A 6,873-nucleotide genomic window follows, 5' to 3' on the forward strand; every position below is an offset into this window, starting at 1 on the left:
GAAAAAAAAAAACATTATGAATTAGTTCACGTGATGAGGAAGAATCTATTAAAAGATAGTAAGTTTTTGTTTGTAAGTCATAGAAGGACGATCTCTCCAGGAAAAAAAACTGTCTGAAATGAAACTTCGCTTTCTTCATCAAAAGCACACTATATATTAATTTTAGTTCTATACAATTATTTGAAACACACCTTTTTGGTTCATGTATTTATCAAAATTTCACCTAATAATTTTTTTTTAAGAGAGTTTTTTAACCTATAACGTTCACTCCTGATGGTAGTTTTTTATTATTAGACTAAGATACTAATCGATTTTTAGTATAAGCGAGAAATGAATATCAAATCTCTTGATCAACCATCAAAAACTTTATTTTTAATTGACATATCAGTTTCGTTAAAAGAACATATATCAATGAGTATAGCAAATAAATATTATATTCATTAAGTTGGATGGCAATTTGGCAAAGGTGTAAGAACACTCATAAATTTGTAGCTCTCTCCATCTAAATGCCATTTTGATTTTTCATTAAAATTTAAAATAGATGGAATGGCCATTAATGAGAAAGGAAAATGACAGTGGGGAAGGGCCCCTGATTCATTTAAAGTCCAAGATAATTCATCCAACCACTTTTTTCCACCGACAGGACACCTTTACAACTAAATTCAAACTCTACCTAAAGTTTGATCATGGAAAAAGACAAAAGGCGCCATTTAACTCTCTTGGCTTCTTTCGGAAGTATCTGTTTCTCTCGTGTACGCTGTGATGGTAATTCTATAGCTTATAATTTTATTAAACATGTTTTATATGTCATAAGTTTATATGTATGGATGAAATATTCTACCTTATTTTTTAGCTGTAACTTAAGTCGATTTGACTGTTGTTTCCTAATAAAACTTACAGCTTTATTCTAAAAAAATAAAAAAACTATTTCTTCATTTTGGCTATTATTATTAAAACAAAATTTGACTAAAAATTTGATTGTAGCATAAATTTTGTTGTGGCCATAAACTTTCTTTTTAAGCATGTGTCCTTTACTTGGGCATGTATCCTGTTCTTTCAGACTTTACAAGTTACAACTACACCTGCCATTCCTTTGTTTTTTGACTCCGTTTTTTTTAATAGTAAATCCCATTAGAGACTAGAAGGGAATTAGCATGAGAATGTATATTAAATTCTAATAGATTATGATATATTTTAAAATCAAACTGAACCAAAAAAGAGAATTTTTTTTTTTTTTTTTTAATCTTAAGAAAATGAAGTTCCAAAAGCATAAGCCGTAGGTCTAGCCAAGATTAACGCAAACACATCCCTCGTACTTTTCTTAAAATAGAAGCTTTGAATTGGAAGTCAAGGCAAGAATAAGACGTTGATAACCTAGGAGAGTGGAAAGCGTCTTCCCCTGGAAACAACAACATGTGACCATTAATTAAGTCAAAGCTGTCTGAGGCTCACGGGGTATTGGGTGACGGGGATTTTGTAGTAGCTCAACTTTTTTTTTTGGTTAATAATTCAAAAATTATGATGTAGAGAAGGGTTTGAATACTAAATGTCTTCATTGAAGAAAAAAAAAAAAATGCCAGTTGAATAATAAAGCTTTTGTATACTAACATATGTCGGGTCTACTTCAACACAACATAGATTTATTATCACAAAATTCTTATACCTACAATGTTATCTCTTTGCTTATGGTTAAATTTTCAAATCTCTTATTTGATAATAAGAGACTTTATTAATTACTAATTGGGTTAATTTTTTTTTTTTTTTGAGGGACAAACTTCGTACTTTTTATTAATGAAAACCAAGAATGTTAGCTTAGACAGCAGAAAACAAAGGTGGTGGAATATCCTCCATCCACACAACAAAATCCAAAATTCTTAAAACATATCGAGTTAAAGAATGAACAACCGTATTACATTCTCTCTTTACATGAGAGTAACGTAATTAATTAAAAAGTTTAGCATCAAAATGAACATCATCAATAAATAAACCATCAGTGGACAAGAAAATACTATCTTCTTTGACAGCCTTCATGAGAACCTGACAATCTCCTTCAAGGATAACTTGGTTGAAGCCCAAATTTGCTGCAAATTGGAGTTCCTTGGAAGCTGCCTTTGCTTCAATGATTAGAAAGTGTCGGCCGTGGGAGTTGCTGGGCAAGAGATGCCAGCACCGAGCCATTCTCATTGCGCAAAATTACTCCAATACCGAGTTTTGGTCCTTTGCTAAGGTTGCCCCATCAAAATTTATTTTGATTGTTCCTATAGTGGAGGCTGCCATTGAATTCGCACCAGAGGAAGAGTGTTGGGAAATTTAGACCTCGGTTGATAGAATTAACAAATTTTAAACCCAAGTTGTTAATTAGATTTATTATGAATAAACCTTGTTAAAACAAATAGACATCAATATCATGTTAATATCATTCACAACAAAATAGTAAATAAGATAAGATATGATGACTCAAGAAAACTAATGAAATAAACTAGTTTCATTGTAAAAAACCTAGGGGGACACCTTCCCAAAAAGCAATTCACTATAGTAAAGAGAAGTTTCAGATATAGTACAAAACCTTTGTCCCTAGACTCTACAATCCCCGTAGATGAACTTACAGCAGAAACCTTTTACCGCTTCAGAATCTTTGAAATTTTCAATACATGAACGCCACTCTTTTGCATGGATCCAGTACGCGACTAACTCCAGCAACTTAAAGATGTTGTTGGCTGTAAAGTTCTTCACTTCATTAACAATGAAGATCAAGAAGTACTTGGTTACAAAACCTTAAGGCGCAAAAGACGTAGTAACTTCTTACAGAGAGAATAAGGCACTAGGTCACTTTCTGCCTGTGTTCTCTAAGTATAACGACCTTTAAAATAAGTCTTATATATGTTTAGGGTTGTGAGAAAAGAAACCTTACATATACATGTTAGCTAGGGCCAAAAATCAGATTTGGAAATTCTGATTTCGCATATCTCAACAGATTCAGTTTCTGTCAAGCTTCATTCTTAAATCTCGATAGATACTGTTTCTGTTGAGGTATCTGTCGAAGTTTAATAAACAGCTTTTCTTTACTTATTTTTGGTTCAATCTTCATGACTTTAACATTTGACATGAACTCTTGTTTCTTGAAGTACTAAATTCATCATAGATCTACCAAATTACAAGTAAAGTGTATTTTATCAAAGGATTAGCCAATTATATAAAATATGTTCTTAACAAAGAGGAACACTGTGCACTGGTTGGACGGATAGATATTTAGAAAGTCAATCTCTTGTCGAGGCAGCAAGCAAAAGAGTACTGTAGCTAGGTTGATGCATATAGAATTGATTCCGTTGGTTCCAAATTGACTAACCAGTGACGGCAAATAGCTCTGGTTGTTGATGGTTTTTTATAATCCATGAGAGTAGTTCCTTAAAGCTCAGCTTGTTGATCTCCAGAAACCCCACAGGTTTGCATCCTCCCAAACTACGTCAAGTTCTTTGCACACCCATAATGCATGCAACGCTGTCTTTGCTTTATGTTTGCATCGGTCACATGTTGAACAATCAATGATTGTTCGTCGCATTAGATTTTGCTTTGAAGGTAAGGATTCTTGACATGCCCTCTAAAGTAAAATTTTCACCTTGTTTGGGATGTTGAGAGATCAAATTCCTCGCCATAATTTTGTTTCAGGTTGTGGATTCAAATAGAGTGCCTAGTGATGGCTTCCTTCTTCAAGAATTGATATCCTGATTTGCTGGTGTAGTCTCCATTGCTCATGTATGGCCAAAACAGATTGTCTGCCGTCTTCACTCGTGAGAGTGGAATGGATTTGATGAGGATAACTTTGTCCCTGGTGAAAATGCCATTAATGAGGCTATGATTCCATTGCCTTTGTGACTTGTCAATGAGAATTTCAACCTTGGCATCTATTAAGGAGTCTAATACAGGGGAGAGACCATTGGGGTTGCTTTGTCTAGGTAGCCAAAAATCACGCCATAAACTAATTGACTTGCCATCACAAACACGCCACCTACATCCCCATTTCAGCACTTCTCATCCATGTAAAATACTTGTCCATGCATATGAGCTTGATCTTGAATTTTTTGCTTCCATGATCGAGCAATGTGAGAAGAACCGTGCTTTAAAACTCTATGAAAGAGGGAGTTTTTATTTTGCAAAAGTTGCCATGCTTGTTTAGCTAGTAGGGTATCGTTGAACAAAGCAAGGTCCCTAAAACCCATTCCAACTACCATTTTGAGCTTTGTCAACTCATCCCATTTAATCCAATAAATTTTCCTTTTATCACCCTGTTGGCCCCACCAGAATTCTTTAATCATAGTTTCAATGTCATGGCATAATCCCAAAGGGATTTTGAAACATCCCATGGTAAAGGTTGAGATGGCTTGGATAATTGCTTTGATTAAGACCTCTCTCCTTGCTTGAGACAATAACCTACTCTCCCAACCCTGCAACTTCCTCCATATTTTTTCCTTGATAAAATTGAAGCTTTCTTTTTTGTTTCTGCCCACCAAAGTTGGCAAGCAAGATACTTCTCATATTGTGTAATTTCCTGTAGACCCAAAATAAATTTGATTTCTTGTCTAGTGCTTTCCTGAGTTGATGTGCTAAAGAAGATGGTTGTTTTATTTTTGTTAATCCTCCTCATAGTGGTTCAAAATGCCAAGTATTTTTTCACATTCTTCAAGAGTAGCCTTGCAAAATAAAGGCTATCATTTGCAAACAATAAATGGGTTAGTTCAAGACCTCGTTGACATAAGGAGAAACCCTTGATGTCACTCGTATGTATAGCATGTTTTATGAGTCCATGTAGCCCTTCTGTGCATAGGAGGAAAAGGAAAGGAGACAACGGGTCTCCTTGTTTGATCCCTCTGGTGGGATGTATCATACCATGAGGTTCACCATTTACTAGGATTGAGTATGTAACTATTCTCACACAAACCATTACAAGGCCAATCCATTTATCATTGAAGCCCATCTTCCTTGTAAGGTTTTCTAGGTACACCCATTCCACACAATCATAAACTTTACTCATGTCGAGTTTTATGGCTATGAAACCCAAATCACCTGATTCATGATTTCTCATACGATGCAATGTCTCAAAGGCAACAAGAATGTTATCAGTGATAAGCCGATCTTTAGCAAAAGCAGATTGATGTTCAGTGGTAATGGATGGCAAAATCTTCTTCAGCCTATTAGCCAAAACTTTAGAAAATTTTTGTAAAGCACATTACATTAACTAATTGGTCGATATTCTTGTACATGCTTAGGATTTGTGGTCTTTGGGATAAGAGTAACAAAGGTGTGGTTAATGGATGAGGAAGAGTAACTGAATTTAACCAAGATAGAACATAATTTGTAACATCATGGTCCACCACTCTCCAAAAATGTTGATAAAACAACGGTAGCATTTCATTCGGGCCAGATGCCTTAAGTGGTGCCATTTGTTTTAGAGCTAAAGAAACCTCAGATTCTAAAAATACTCCCGTAAGAGCCAAGTTCATCTCATCGGAAATCAAGTTAGTTTGTAATATTTATGTAGTGTAAAATTGTTATTATTTTGATGATTGAAAATTAGTTTTCTTAAATTTAAGAGTGTACACGATACTACATCACTAAAAATTGATTCCAACAAATAATGAGAATTAATTTTAAATGATGAGCTACTACATTCACCTTGAAATTTATTAATTACCAAATATTTAATTTCAAATGGACTGTCTCAATTTCAAAGCAAATTGGTGGAATCGATTTCTAAAACTACTACTTTGTCAAAATTTTAAATTAAATAATTTAATTTTTGTTCTACTTTTTTTCTTTCTTTCTCAATTTACTAATCGTCTAATCCCTAGTATCTGTTAAGTTTTAACTATATATTGTAAACATTTTTTTTTCTCTATTTGCTTTATTAAAAGATAAAAGTTTCTACATTTGCTTGAGAAAGTACAAATAAAAAAAAGTGAAAAATGAATGGCACATGGGTACAAGTGTTGATACTTGTTTTCGCGACACATTTCATACAAGCCCGATTCAACTAAGCCCGACTTCTTTGTGGGCTCAATTTATGTATTATATTTTATTTATTCTTTTAAGCATGACCCAAGTCCATGCGATATATCGGGAAAATTGAGGAAGTGTGGTTTGGAGGGTATGGGTCAGTTCCTTTCGGACCTTTTGTATGAGCCCAGCCCATACGTGCTACCAAGTGGGCAAGGGACACTAGTAGCACCTCAGGCTCATGGAGGAGGTCTTGTATCCAAAATTTCCACCCCAAAACAGCTTTTATGCTCTGTGTGACTGTGGCCCAAAGTTTATGTCCGAACCTTTTTTTTCTTTAAAAATTGTTGGCTCTCATTGGCCAACTTCAGCTGCTAGCTCTTATCTAGTTAAGCTTCCCAATAGTCTGAAACAACTGAAAATGAGGAGCCAATGAGGGTTTAGTCAAGCTTTCCCTTAATGATGATAAAAGTAATCCTTCCTTTTATCCAAACAAAAGCAAACCTGAAAATCACTCATTGCTTAAAACCTTGGGGTCCAAAGCCTTTTCTATTGACCAAAAACCAGTCACTTAGAGCATCCCAAACTCAATATAAATTCCACAATCAGATTCAAAACAAGGGAAGACGTTTTACTCCAAGAGCAACACCCCAAGCTCAATACAAGAGTCTTTCTTCAACTAAAAAAACAACCAACCACGTTCTACCCACAGACCTGAAACTTCAGAGCAAAACCTTAGTCAACCAGTCAATAATCTCACAATTCCGAAGCTTGGGGGTGGAAATATGGGTACAGGGGAACCTTCCCTCTCTTCCTCACGACCTCCCTCAATTTCCTCTTCTGTGTGACTGCGGGTCGAAGTTTCAGACTTGTTATGTTTTT

Source organism: Quercus suber, unplaced genomic scaffold (genome assembly GCF_002906115.3).
Source record: "Quercus suber isolate HL8 unplaced genomic scaffold, Cork oak 2.0 scaffold_1, whole genome shotgun sequence".
Lineage (NCBI taxonomy): Eukaryota > Viridiplantae > Streptophyta > Magnoliopsida > Fagales > Fagaceae > Quercus > Quercus suber.